Here is a 14,673-nt window from a genome sequence, read left to right as displayed (position 1 = left end):
CTTTATACCCATTAATTTTGATTTAGAATAATTAACAAAGTATGAGTGCAGAAGTGGAAAAATGTAGTTCAGTGAAAAGAATGTGTTAGTCAATGTCACCATATGGTGACTGTAGACATCTTTATATAAAAAAAAAATTCACATTTTTTCATGTTTTGAAGACAACCTGAAATAGGACTCCATATCTTCGTTATGCTTTCTAGCATCATTACTGGTGACTTGTTTCTTAAGTTGATAGGAATGCACTCTCCCAGTAGCTTTATAGTGGTGTCATATATAAATGCTTGTAGATCTTTCCTTTCAGGACATCATGTTTATTCACCTTCAGCAGCCTATGGCACGTCATGCTTATTTAGTTTTCTTAAGTGGCCCTTAATTAACAAATGGTTTGACATCTCTTCTGAAAAGTGAGATTTAAGCTAATATTTTTAATGAATTTATGCTCGAAAATGGCACTTCACAGGGGACTATTATAAACCTATTATTATTCAATGCCATGATTGACGAGTCTCTAAATAGACCTTTGAATGTTACCAATGCATATTTTCATGATCAGATAGGATAATAATGGAAAACTCTGAGAAGCAGAGTAATTGGAATAAAAGAACATGATGAGATAATGTGATAATGGAAAGAAATCATGTCTTGCTGAAAATGGAATTAAAATATTTTCAGCAAACAAATCAATATTGGCTGTATCTGTGAGGGAGAGATTGGTAAAGTAATGAATTGTAATCTAGATTCTTTCTTTTCCTTGTTTAGAGAAAAAGAAACAAACTACCGCCTACAGAGTACTTTAGAGGAGACCACCTTTTTATCTTGTTATTCAGTTATAGTACCCAGACAGTGTTTCATCACCTAATAACAACAGTTCAGTTTCCTGGCCATTTAGTCAGAGTGACTGTTTCTCTGAGATTTCAAGATTTACCAGCTTGAAAAAGAGCTAATTCTTGGAACTATGTGAGCAAAACATTTGGTTGGTAGACTGAATAATCAATTTTATCACATTTTTTAAGGACCAGAGTATATGGGTACTGGAGAGAGATTCATAAGGAAAATAAGGATGTTTTTAGGTATTCCTTCTTCTATATTCAGGGTTAATAAACAAACAAATATGAAAAACAATTAAAAAACACACCATACAACAATCCATCAACAATGGGGAGTTGCTCTGTTCCCTTTGGATTTATTTCATCTACTAGCAAATCATGTGACAGAGATTAAGGATTATTAGCTGAATTTTGTTTTTTTCCTCAAAATTTAGCTGTTCATCCTTTTTAACAGCACAGGAGTATTTATTTAATTTGTCCTATAACCTTTCTTCAACAATTCAGCAAAGAAATATATGATGCCCTTTACATTTTTAGATAGAGGTTTAAAATGCCATCAAACACTATATCAAGTATATATTATTATTAATATCATCATCATTATCAAGTTATCTACAGTCTCCTTTGTGTGTGCCCTTGCACATAGACTGTCTTCAGGCTAATGGGCTCCTATTCTTTCTATTTTAAACCACGGTGACTAGCTCATCAAAGACAGCGTAGGCTTTGGAATGCTTCTCACTAGTGATGATTTGTGTAAAATCATTTACACATTTATCTAATATTTTTTCACCGGAGTTTTATGGTTCAATTGTGTCCTCAAAAATAATTCTTTAAACAAATGTTGCTAATTTATCATTTTAGAACTATACCATAACTCTAACTTAACTATAACTACCATTTTATTATATGAACTTTAGATGTGAGAAAAAAATAGCAAAAAAACTTTGCAAAAAAACGTTGCCTCTGAGTTGACTCTGACTCATGACAACCTCATTTGTTACAGAATAGAGCTATATGGCTTTCTTGGCTGTAGTCTTTATGGAAGGTGTTAGCCAGGCCTTTCTTCTGCAGAGCCACTGGGCAGGTTTAAACCACCAACCTTTAAGTTAGCAACCCATGGTAGACAGCCTGTAGCATGAGGAATCTTTCTGTGCCACAATAATGAATTGCGGATTTTAACGCAATTGTGTTTTTAACACAATTCAGAAGTTAAATACCAAAAATATTTTGAGGAGTCATCATTAACTGAACAGTTTAGACTTTATCTATAAACCAAAAAAAAGAAAGCAAAAACCCACTGCCATCAAGTTGATTCTGACGCATAGTGACCCTATAGGACAGAGTGGAACTGTCTCATATGGTTTCCAAGGAGTGGCTGATGGACTGGAACTGCCAACCTTTTTGGTTAGCAGCCTAGCTCTTAACCACTGCATCACCAAGGCTCCATAAGATGTAGGAATACCAAGAAAATGTATAACATCTCTAATATTTTGAAAATAACACCCAACTTATATTCAGACCTATTCAAACGTTTTTTTAAAAAAGCAATATTATAGTATTTTTATGATGTAAATTTGATAGTTGAGATGCATAATAATTCAAACCCAAAACTTGAAAGTGAGTTCTAGTAAAACTAAAGATATTCAAAACTATGGTCAGTTCTAACCCAAAATTGAACACATTTTACTCATAGATTTTTTTTAGACTTGAATGGACTTATATAAAAAACAGCCTAGGCTTATATTTCAGAAGAACAAACTGAATCTATAGAAGTTAAGGTAGTTTCTTTTTTGGTAAATTAGAAGCAAAATCTGAAACTAGTTCTTTTTTTTTCCCGAAACTGTAAGATTATCTTGGCATGACATTTGTATAATTTGTGAAAATATACAAATATCTCAATAAAGGAGAAGGGTAAGTGGTGATTTAATAAGATTAAATTAATTAAAATTATATTAATAGTTACTATTGGCTAGTCTTTATTGAGATCTCACAATTTGTTAAGCAGTATTCTAAACAATTTATATATGAAGCATGTCTTAATCTGTACAAGAAATATATTTGCTTCTTGTTATCACATTTTTCGAATGGGTAATGATGTATGCAGAGGATTTAATTAACTTTGCCAATGTTGCTGTTGTTGTCAGTGGCCACCAAGTCAGCTTCAATGCCCAGCAACCTTATGTATAACAGAACTAAACCTTGCCCACGCCCCTATCATCTGTACGATCATTGGAGTGCTTAAGCCCCTTTTTGTGGCTGTTGTGCCAATCTATTTCATTGAGGTTTCACTCATTTTTACTGACCCTTTACTTTACCAAACATGATGTCCTTTTCTAGTAATTGGTCTTTCCTGATGATGTGTCTGAAGAAGAGGGCCAGAGTCTCCTCACCATCCTCATTTCTAAGGAGCATTTTGGGTGTATTTCATCTAAGACTGATTTGTTCATCTGGTATTCCATGGCGTATTCCATATTCTTCACCAGTACCACACATCAATGCATCAATTCTTCTGTCTTCCTTTTTCACTGTCTAGCTTTAGCATGCATATGGGGTGACCAAAAAGACCGTGGCTTGGGTTAGGCACACTTTAGTTGTCAAAGTGACAACTTTGCATTTCACAAATTTGAAGAGTTTTTTTTTTTTTGCAGAAGATTTGCCCAGTGCAATATATCATTTGATTTCTTGACTGTTGCTTCTGTGGAGGTTCATTGTTGATCCAAGTAGAATAAAATAATTGACAACTTCAGTGTTTTACCATGTTGTTGTTTATATGTCCAGTTGTAAATCTTTTCATTTTCTTCACATTCTGGTGTAATCCATATTGAAGGTTATAGCCTTTGACCTTCATCAGTGCTTTCAGTCCTCCTTAGTTTTTGGCAAGCAAGGTTGTGTCATCCACATATCACAGATTGCTAATGAGTCTTTCTCCAATCTTGATACTGGGTGTTCTTCTTCATAGAGTCCAGATTCACGAATTATTTATTTGGTATGCAGATACAACATACAGAAATATACAATATACAGGTTTCAGCATACAGAAAGGATACAGCCATAGTGCACAACTTTTCCAATTTTGAAACATGCAGTACCCCCTTGATCTGTTAGATTGACTGCCTCTTGATCTATGCACAAGTTACACATAAGCATGGTTAAGCATTCTGGAATTCCCATTCTTCATAATGTTATCCGTAATTTGTTATGATCCACACAGTCTAATTCCTTCACATAGTTGATAAAAAACAGGTAAACATCTTTTTGGTATCCTCTGCTTCCAGCCAGAGCCCTGGTTGCACGGCGGTTAAGACCTCAGGCTGCTAACCAAAAGGCTGCCAGTTTGAACCCACCAGCTGCTCCTTGGAAACCCATGGGGCAGTTCTGCTCTGTCCTATAAGGTCACTAGGACTCAGAATCAACTTGAGGGCAATGGGTCTGGTTTGGTTTTAACTTTCTGCCAAAATTCACCTAACATCAGCAATAATATTCCTCATTCATTCAGACTTCTGAATCTGGCTTAAACTTCTGGCAGTTCCCTGTGGATAGACCCAGGTAATAAGTGATAGAACCATATTTTTTGATTTTTTGCAAGTAGTGTGCCTTTACAGCCAGTACTCTCAGCCATTAAATTATAACTTAAAGAACAATTTAAGACACAAACTGACAGAAAATATAGACTATTGAAAAGAAGTAAATTTTAGACTTCTTATGCCACTGGTGGTTTGAACCCACCAGCCAGCACTGCAAGAGAAAGATGTGATGATGAGCTTCCATAAAGGTGACAACCTTGGTAATCCCAATGACATTCTAGTATAATCTAGAGGGTTGCTATAAATTGGATTTGACTCAACAGCAATAGATTATGTCTGTTGTGTCTGATTTATCCTAATCTAAAAGAGAAAGGTGGACAAATATTGAGTCCTACAAGTTGGTTCCTCTGGCAAACTTCTACACACTGGAACTATTTCTATGCCTGGGAGACACAAATAGAGAATTGTGTTTATAGAAAAATGTGGTAGAACCAAGATAATGTTTCCAAAATGTATCATCTATCTTTGCGAGTCTCAAAGAAATTATTAGGAGGTGAAGTGAAGTGGTCAGAAAACTTGGATCATAAAATAGGATGATTTATTATTATAAACAAATTCTTATTTTGTTAAATATCCAAGCCTAGATGATTATAAGTGTTCCTTCCACCGGTGTCAGGAGAAATTATTATTTGCTCCTGCCATTGAAAAATATCGTTCATTTCTACCAGGCACATTAAAATAATTTTTTATCTCCAGATAAGGTCATGATACCTTTCCAATTCCAAATTATTTTTATTGATCATAGAAATGAAGCATGATGAAATGAGACTGAGAATTGATATATCATTTCTAATTGCCAGGCCAAATGTTTCCTTGGACTTTCTGTCACCTCCACAGTCTCACCCACTCTCGCACTTCCCCCTTAATGTCCATCAGTAACTCCCTTGTGCCCATCATTTTGGGAAATACAAGCCTAGTCATTTAAATCATCACAGACATTAGACATTTCCAGTTTAGCTTTATGTTGCCTTGTGGTGCCGGCTTGAGAAAACCACTTATCCTCTTTCTTATAGTTGTGTAAAAGGGATAAAAACTTTAGTTATTGAGTGTAATGATTAGTTAATGCCTCTAAAGCACTAAAGAAGTTCTAAAATGCACTGGGTGATGGAGGAATAGAAATCTGTGGATGCAGCAGTTCAATTCTCCACTAGCACTTTAGGCAATAAATACAATATTAGAGAGTGCATTCTTTCCTAGCATTTGGTGTTCCCAGGAGGTAATGCTTTGCTTACATGAAAGCTATTAAAAGTAAGTCATACATTTACACTTATGTCAATAATTTTATTGGAAGATTCTTTAAACTGTATTCACATTTAGGGGATATTACAAGTTTTGATTTTGCTATAAAGCTATATGGGATAATCTTTGCAGAACAATATTTAATGAGAAAAGATAGTTAATATTAGAAAAACTGTATAATGCTACAATATTGCCCACTTTATTATTATTATAGGAGAAGGAATGCATAGAATCTCTCAAATATGATTTCTTTAAAATTAGTCTCACAAAACTTACAAGCCTTGCTTAAGTCATATAGAAAGTATTTTTAAGTTAGATGCCTTAATTGAGTAGCAAATGAATACTGGCCCATGGGGATGCATGTTTATTATACACGTGAACATTAGAGTACTTTGTTTAAGGTTTATTATTCATTTACAGACATTGAATTGCACATAACACTTAGAGAACGTGGTCACTTTTAGATTGCTGAGAATAAAATATTTTTATATTTTACCTTAAAGACTTATAAACATTATGGTGTACAGTTTATTGCAGCATATCTTACAATATGTTGTCATGCAACACTGCAGAGTTTTTTAAGGAAGTAAATTACTTTTTAAATGCCACTTGCTTTATGGTCTTGCTGATAGAGAACACAGCATGTGTTGGCTGTACTGGGTTAACTTATTTTCTTATGTAACCATTTTTTCTCAGCCCTATTTTTTTTCCCTTGGAAGCCTTATGGGGCAGCTCTACTCTGTCATATAGGGTCAATATGAGTTGGTATCTACTCTACAGCACACAACGACAACATTTTGATGTAAGAAGGTTAGGAAACACTGAAAATGGGGTCAAAAAAAAGAAAAAGAATTTGGTTAACATCCAGCTAGCCTTTGCCGCGTATGTAAACTTCTGAATGAGCTTGGATTCCAGGCCAAAAAAAAAAAAAAAAATGTGTCTTATTTGAGACTTTTACATAGGCTAGGAACCCAGGGATCCATAGAGAAAAGGGACATGACTCTTTTTGTAGAATACGGAGAGTGAAATAATTTTCTCCCTAAGTAAATATTGTCACCTTTTTCATTTTGCCCAGGACCAATTACTTCTCCATTTTGGGACACTTTCCATAATTTGTATCACAAGTCAAAGAAGACAGTTACCCTTCAGGGTTTCCATATTAATTAATTAATTAATTAATTAATATTATATTAATCATAAAAAAAAATCATAGCCCAATGCAAATCAGAAAATAAGCTATGTGTTGTGACAGGAATTAGAATTGTGTGTGTACGTGTGTGTTTGCGAAAGAGAGAGATAAAGAGAGAGAGGCAGAGACAGAGAGAGTCGGCTTTAGAAAATCACTGTATGTAGATCACCTTAAGGATGAAGGAAAAAATGCTTTTTTTTTCCCCCCTTTGTACTCCCATTTTCCATACCTCTTAATCCTGTTATCTGCTTCTATTCCAATATATTCTGAAGAATCATTTTCCTGCTTGTTTCTATCACTTGTCTTTCCTTAGTCAATGTGCATAAAAAACAATAACCAATAACAATGAACAGGTATGACTGGAAAGAACAACAGTTTTGTGTGGCTAGCTTAGAATATCAATTTGTATCTTTATTAAGCAACCATCACATCTTCTTTTTGTTTCTTTACATATTACAAAGCTTTGAGTTGTTTTTTTTTTTAATCTAATGGATTTTAATTAAATTTTAATTCAACTGAATGTTAACATTCAACACACTATCTGGTGACTGGGTGGGATATAGCAAGGAAAGGGACACATAAGGTCTTTGATTTCATGAGGAAAGTGGATAAAAAATTCTATAACCAATAACTAGAAATATGGTAATTATGAGGAAAGAGAAAAAAAAAAAAAGAATATTTTATCCAGCCAAAGTTGTCAAAAGTCTTATGAAAGTGAAAGGATCTGATTGTAAAATTTTCAAGAATATTGTGAGCCAGCTTTAAGACACAGCCACTATATCGAATCATTTAAACTTTCAATTAATGCCGAGGCTTAAAAATATTTCAGTTCAATGAGTATGATTTGTAGAAAATGAGAAAGAGTTTAATAATCACATATCAGATTCAACGACAATAAATTTATTGGGAAACATGTTAACGGCTTGAGATACAACTCAATCTGTTAAGACATGATCGAATTGCAACTATAAGACTATGAATAAAATAATTTGAAAAAAACCCAGCAAGAACACTTAACTGTCCATATGGGATTTACCATACATAATATTGTACATGTTGTTATTATTTTAAATTGTGCACCATGCATACTATACAGCAATAAAAATTTTAATAAACTTATATATAAGCATATTTGCATTTTTTTCAGAAAGATGATTGTTAAGCATTTATCGGCACTCTTTATTGTCTAGGTATCCTGACTGTAAACTTCTGCTTACCCTAAATTTCATTTTTGCCTTTCCATAAAGTGAGTCTGTAAAATTTTAAAACTATTGACTTAAAGCTTGTTACTTTCATTTGGGAATTTTTGTTATGATTCAAAGACCAAGCAATCAAAAGTTTGTAACCACACCGTACTCTGTTTACTTCATTACCAGGAAAGTTACTAATCAAAAAAGTAGAGAATGGGAAATAATATCTAATACAGATAACACAATATATTTGTTAATACATATGCTTAGTCAATTTATGACTGTGAACACTTAAGATAAAAATTTTTGGAAATGTGGAAATGGTATAAGAATTATACAGACAGGAGCATGGTGCCTTCTTTTAACCATAAGTTAATACACATATGTTGCCAGTGCATAGTTTTTGAAGAGGACAGACAAATATTGAGTGGTATTGATTTTTACGTTAGTGAGAACATTATTGCCAAAGGATATTAACAGTTGAAATGGAGAATGCCAAAAGATATTCAAGTATTAGTGTTGAATTTTGGAAAATTTTAAATCATAAGCATAAGACTGTCAAGGAGCTGAGCTGGGCTATCAGGTATCAAAGTAGTTAAGACAATAAGCCAAAATGAAGGCAACATTCAAGCAATTAATCACTTACTGTGATCAAATCAAACCAAACCAAACTCATTGCCATTGTGGAGGACAAAGTAGAACTGCCCCACAGGGCTTTCAGGGAGCATCTGGTGGATTCAAAGTGCTGACTTTTGGTTAGCATCCGAGTTCTTAGCCACTGCCCCACCAGGGCTTCACTTACTGTGACAGTAAAAGATTAAATCTGGAGAGGGTGCCAATTCCTCCGTGTTCCATATTTTCCCAGGAGTGGTATCCTATGAGGGTCAGATGGGTCAGCATACATGTGGGGATTGTCTCACTGCCAAGGAAGCCCTGGACAAAAGACTCCTGCATTTTTATGGACTCAGGGCAGGGGATGAAATTGAGGGAGCAGAGCTAGAAGTGGAAAATAACTGAGTACTGAGTCAGAGTGGAGAAAAGTGCCTTCAAGTTTTCTCTCCCCTTCTGCCAGATAAGGAGACTTCAACAGAGTTACCTGAGGAAAAGTCTCTCCCAAAGCTCCTTGATAAAGAGGCTTTCATATAGAGGCACCTGGGCTAGAAAAGAGATATGCATAACAGCATGGCTGGTCAGGAAGATCTGAGTCCTTGAGCGCAATGCCCTTCACAGGCTGCGATGGCAGCTCTCCCTCTGAGGCCTGCCAGGTAAAGCCTTTGTAACTGTATACGGTCAGGCCTGAAAAGTCACAACTAGGTTTTTAGCCAGGAGTTGGACTGCTGATTTTTTTTTTTTCCCAATCATCTCTGAGAATAAATAAAATGTGACAGTTATGCTTTGAATTATCACCAGTTAGCTCTATGGAAATATACTAAAGAGATTAGCTTCAGGTGCAAAAAATAAAAATAAACAAAAACTAGATGGGCAATTAAATCTCCAGAAAGAAATGAAGAATACCATAAATGGTAAATATGTAAATAGTAATGTATTATTGGATATACAATTTCATAAATATAGTAACTATAGGCTAAAGAATGGGGAAGAGATTAAATAGACCTTTACTTTATAAAAGTTTTTAAATTTTACATGAACTGATACAATATTAACTCTAGATAAAACATGAAAAAAAATTACAATGCTTATTATCATCCCTAAAGTAGCCACTAAAACACATAGTTAAATGTGATGGGATAATTCAAAATTTAATTCTAAAAACAAAGAAATGATTTTATTAATCCAAATAGAAGGCAGGAGATGAGGAAGAAAGAATCACAAAATAGAGGAGATAAACAGAAAGTAAACAATAAAAAGATATACCTAAATTCAGCATATTAAAGTTATATTAAAAGCATATTAAAAATTTGCATTTGTGAACTTGAAGGTAGGTCAATTGAAATTATACAGTCCGAGGATCAGAAAAAATAAATAAGTGAGCAGAGCCTAAATGACCTATGGGATATCATCAGATGTACCAATATATACAATCTAGAAAGAAAATTAAACAATAAAGAAAAAAAATCACAGTTGCTATAGCATTGAAAATAAGAAAATTTAAAAAATAAGTTTAACCAAGGAGATGCAAGACATACACTCGAAACTGCAAAACTGAAAGATATTAAAGAAGACCTAAGTAAATGGCAAGAAATGTATTTGAAAATTTAATGTCCCTAAGGTGGCAATATTTCCAAAAGTTATTTACAGATTCAATGTAATCCCTATCAAAATCCCAATGGCCTTGTTTGTAGAAATGGAAAAGCTGATTGTCAAATTAAAATGAAATGGTAAAAGACACCAAATAGCCAAAATAATCTTGAAAAAGAAAACATAGGAAGACTCATAGTTGCCAATTTCAAAACTTACTACAAAGCTTCTGTAATCAAGAGAGTATGGTACTGGCATCGGGATAGTTAGACGTATAGATCAACTTGTACAAGAAAGTTCATAGCTGCACTATTCACAATAGCCAAAAGATGGAAAAAACCCAAATATTCATCAAGTAATGAAAGGACAAGCAAAATGTGGTATATCCATACAATGAAATATTACTCAGCCATAAAAATAAATGAACGTACTACTGATACATGCTACAACATGGATGAACTTCGAAACCATCATGCTATATAAAAGAATACAATCATGAAAGGTATCAGTGTATAATTCCATTTATATGAAATATCTAGAATTGGTAAATCTAGGAAGACAGAAAGCAGATTAACGTTGGGGGCAACTGAGAGGAGAAGGGTGATAATCTTTTGGGGGGTAATAAAAAGTCCTGGAACTAGTAGTCAGTATAATACCTGCCAGTGAATTACATCATGGTTAAAATGGTAAAATTTATGTATTTTTTCACAATAAAAAATCTAAAAAAAGAATCATAGCAATTTAATTATTAATAGAATAAAGGAAATAGTCACATGATTATTTCAGTAGACAACGTTCTACTGAACACCCAAATGTAAAAACTGACAAATTAGATAGATGGAACAGAAGTAGATATATACTTATGTCGTCATTGGTTTTCAAGAAAGACATCAGAACAATCCATACTGAAAGAGACTTTTTTTTTTTAACAAATGTTGTTAGAACACCAGATACTAGTATGGGAAAGATGAAACAAGAAACCTGGCCCCATCATCACATTATATGCAAAAATTAATTTAAGAGATTGTAAACCTAAGATTAAAATCTAAAAATCTATTGCTTCTAAGAGAAACTGAAGAACACTTGAGACTTGTGGGTACTAAACAATTTCTAAGACAGGACACAGAAATCAATAAGCAAAAAGAAATAAAAGATAAATTAATCTTTATTAAATTCAAAACATCTGTTCATCAAAACATCTGTTCATCAAAAAACACTTAAGAAAATGAACAAACAGGTATAAGGCTAGAAGAAAATCTGTGCAGTACATATATCTGACAAAAGTCTGTTATCACATGTATAATAAACTCCCTCAACTCAATAATAAAAGAATAAGAAATGTATAAAATGGGTAAAAATTTTATATATTGATTTAATTGATACATTCACATAAGAATATATACAAATGTCTAATAAGCACAAAAAATATTTTCAACATCTGTAGTCATTTAGAGGAATGCAAGGCACAGCCAAAGTAAGTCATCACTGTACATAATCAGAATGATTAAAAATTGAGAAGAGTAATAACACCATGTGTTAGCAAGGAGGTAGAGCGCCTCAAACTCTCACATTGCTGATCGGAATGTAAAATGATATAACCACTTTGAGAAAACATGCTGCAGTTTCTCATAATACTGAAACTTAACCTGTTACACAACATAGTTAATTCCTGTTCTTGGAATTAACACAAGAAAAATAAAAACATGTCCACAAGAGTCTTGTTCATGATTGTGGATGAATATTCCGAGCAGCTTTATTGATAATGGCCCAAGACAGACAATGGATAAGCTGTGGTATATCATATAACGTAATATTACTCAATAATAAAAAAGAGTGAAATATTGTTGAATACAGTATTATGAATCTCAAAAAAGACAATTTGTTGAGTGAAAAAAACCTTAGGGAAAAAAAGTACATTTTGTGTGATTTCATTCATATGACGTTCTAGAACAAGTCTAATTTATCATGGAAAAATCAAAACAATAATTCGCTCTAGGAGCTTGAGGTGGCTTTTGACTGGGAAGGTACACGATGAATGTTCTGAGTCTTCTATATCTTGATAGAAGCTTGCATTAATTGCAGAGGCTTTTAAATTTGTTGAAAGTCATCAAATGGTACATTTAATATTTCATTTTATTTTATGTAAAATTTTCTTAAATAAAATTATAAAAAAGAATTATAATTAATGATTTTAATCTTTAAGTATTTAATAGTAAATAGTACTGACGTCTGTAGCTTATGTTAAAATGTGTCCACTAAATAAGATGGACAAATTGATGTATAGCATAAAGGAGGAATCAATAGAAAGATGAACATTGCAAAATGTTCATCTTGAAAACCATGTGTCGGATTTGTAGATTATTACTATAAAATTCTTCCAGTATTTCTTTATATTTTTAAAATTTACATAATAAATATTAGAAAAATAAAAACAAAAAAGAATTAAATTGGCTCATAAAGCGATAATATACCAGATCGATAATTCACAATAGCACTGCTTAGAAATGAAAACTAGACCTATCTAGAATTTCTGCTTTTAAATTAAAAAAAAAAAAAAAAAAAACTTAAAAAATTAATGTGGTATTTTGCAATTTTAAATAAGAAACTATACTAATTTCAGAGAGATAACTTAAAAAGCTGATAGAGTTTATCTTACTGCAAAAAAACTTTTCTCAAATTGCTACATTAACTGTCTGTTTTTGTCATACAAAAAAAAGAAAACCCCACTAGGGAGTTGACTTTGACTCATACTGACACTATAGGACAGAATAGAAATGCCGTATAGGGTTTCCAAGGAGCAGTTCATGGATTCTAACTGCCATCCTTTTGGTTAGCACCCGAACTCTTAACCACTGTGCGAACATGGCTCCTCTTGTCATACAGACATCTTATTTTTAATAATATTTTTAAGAATAAATGCATCTTTTTATCATCGTGTTGTTGTTGTTAGGTGCCATCGAGTCAGTTCTGACTCATAGGGACCCTGCGCACAACAGAATGAAACACTGCCCAGTCCTGCACCGTCCTTACAATCGTTACGCTTGAGCTGCTTGTTGCAGCCACTGTGTCAATGCACCTCCTTGAGGGTCTTCCTTTTTTCCGCTGACCCTGTACTCTGCCAGGCATGATGTCCTTCTCCAGGGACTGATCCCTCCTGACAACATGTCCAAAGTATGTAAGACGCAGTCTCGCCACCCTTGCCTCTAAGGAGCATTCTGGCCGCACTTCTTCTAAGACAGATTTATTTGTTCTTTTGGCAGTCCATGGTATATTCAATATTCTTCACCAACGCCACAACTCAAAGGTGTCAACTCTTCTTCGGTCTTCCTTATTCATTGTCCAGCTTTCACAAAAATATGATGTGATTGAAAATACCACGGCTTGAGTTAGGCGCGCCTTAGTCTTCATTGTGACATCTTTGCTCTTCAACACTCTGAAGAGGTCTTTTGCAGCAGATTTTCCCAATGCAATACGTCTTTTGATTTCTTGACTGCTGTTTCCATGGCTGTTGATTGTGGATCCAAGTAAAATGAAATCCTTGACAACTTCAATCTTTTCTCCATTTATCATGATGTTGCTCATTGGTCCAGTTGTGAGGATTTTTGTTTTCTATATGTTGAGGTGTAATCCATACCGAAGGCTGTGGTCTTTGATCTTCATTAGTAAGTGCTTCAAGTCCTCTTCACTTTCAGCAAGCAAGGTTGTGTCATCTGCATAACCCAGGTTGGTAATGAGTCTTCCTCCAATCCTGATGCCCCGTTCTTCTTCATATAGTCCAGCTTCTTGTGTTATTTGTTCAGCGTACAGATTAAATAGGTATGGTGAAAGAATACAACCCTGACACACACTTTTTCTGACTTTAAACCAATCAGTATCCCTTGTTCTGTTTGAACAACTGCCTATTGACCTATGTAAAGGTTCCTCATGAGCACAATTAAGTGTTCTGGAATTCCCATTCTTCGCAATGTTATCCATAGTTTGTTATGACCCACACAGTCGAATGCCTTTGCATAGTGAATAAAACACAGGTAAACATCCTTCTGGTATTCTCTGCTTTCAGCCAGGATCCATCTGACATCAGCAATGATATCTCTTGTTCCATGTCCTCTTCTGAAACCGGCCTGAATTTCTGGCAGTTCCCTGTCGATGTACTGCTGCAGCCGTTTTTGAATGATCGTCAGCAAAATTTTCTTTGCATGTGATATTAATGATATTGTTCTATAATTTCCACATTTGGTTGGATCACCTTTCTTGGGAATAGGCAAAATATGGATCTCTTCCAGTCAGTTGGCCAGGAAGCTGTCTACCATATTTCTTGGCATAGATGAGTGAGCACCTCCAGCACTACATCTGTTTGTTGAAACATCTCAATTGATATTCCATCAATTCCTGGAGCCTCGTTTTACGCTAATGCCTTCAGAGCAGCTTGGACTTCTTCCTTT

Source organism: Loxodonta africana, chromosome 6 (assembly GCF_030014295.1).
Source record: "Loxodonta africana isolate mLoxAfr1 chromosome 6, mLoxAfr1.hap2, whole genome shotgun sequence".
Lineage (NCBI taxonomy): Eukaryota > Metazoa > Chordata > Mammalia > Proboscidea > Elephantidae > Loxodonta > Loxodonta africana.
This window is presented reverse-complemented; position numbering follows the sequence as displayed.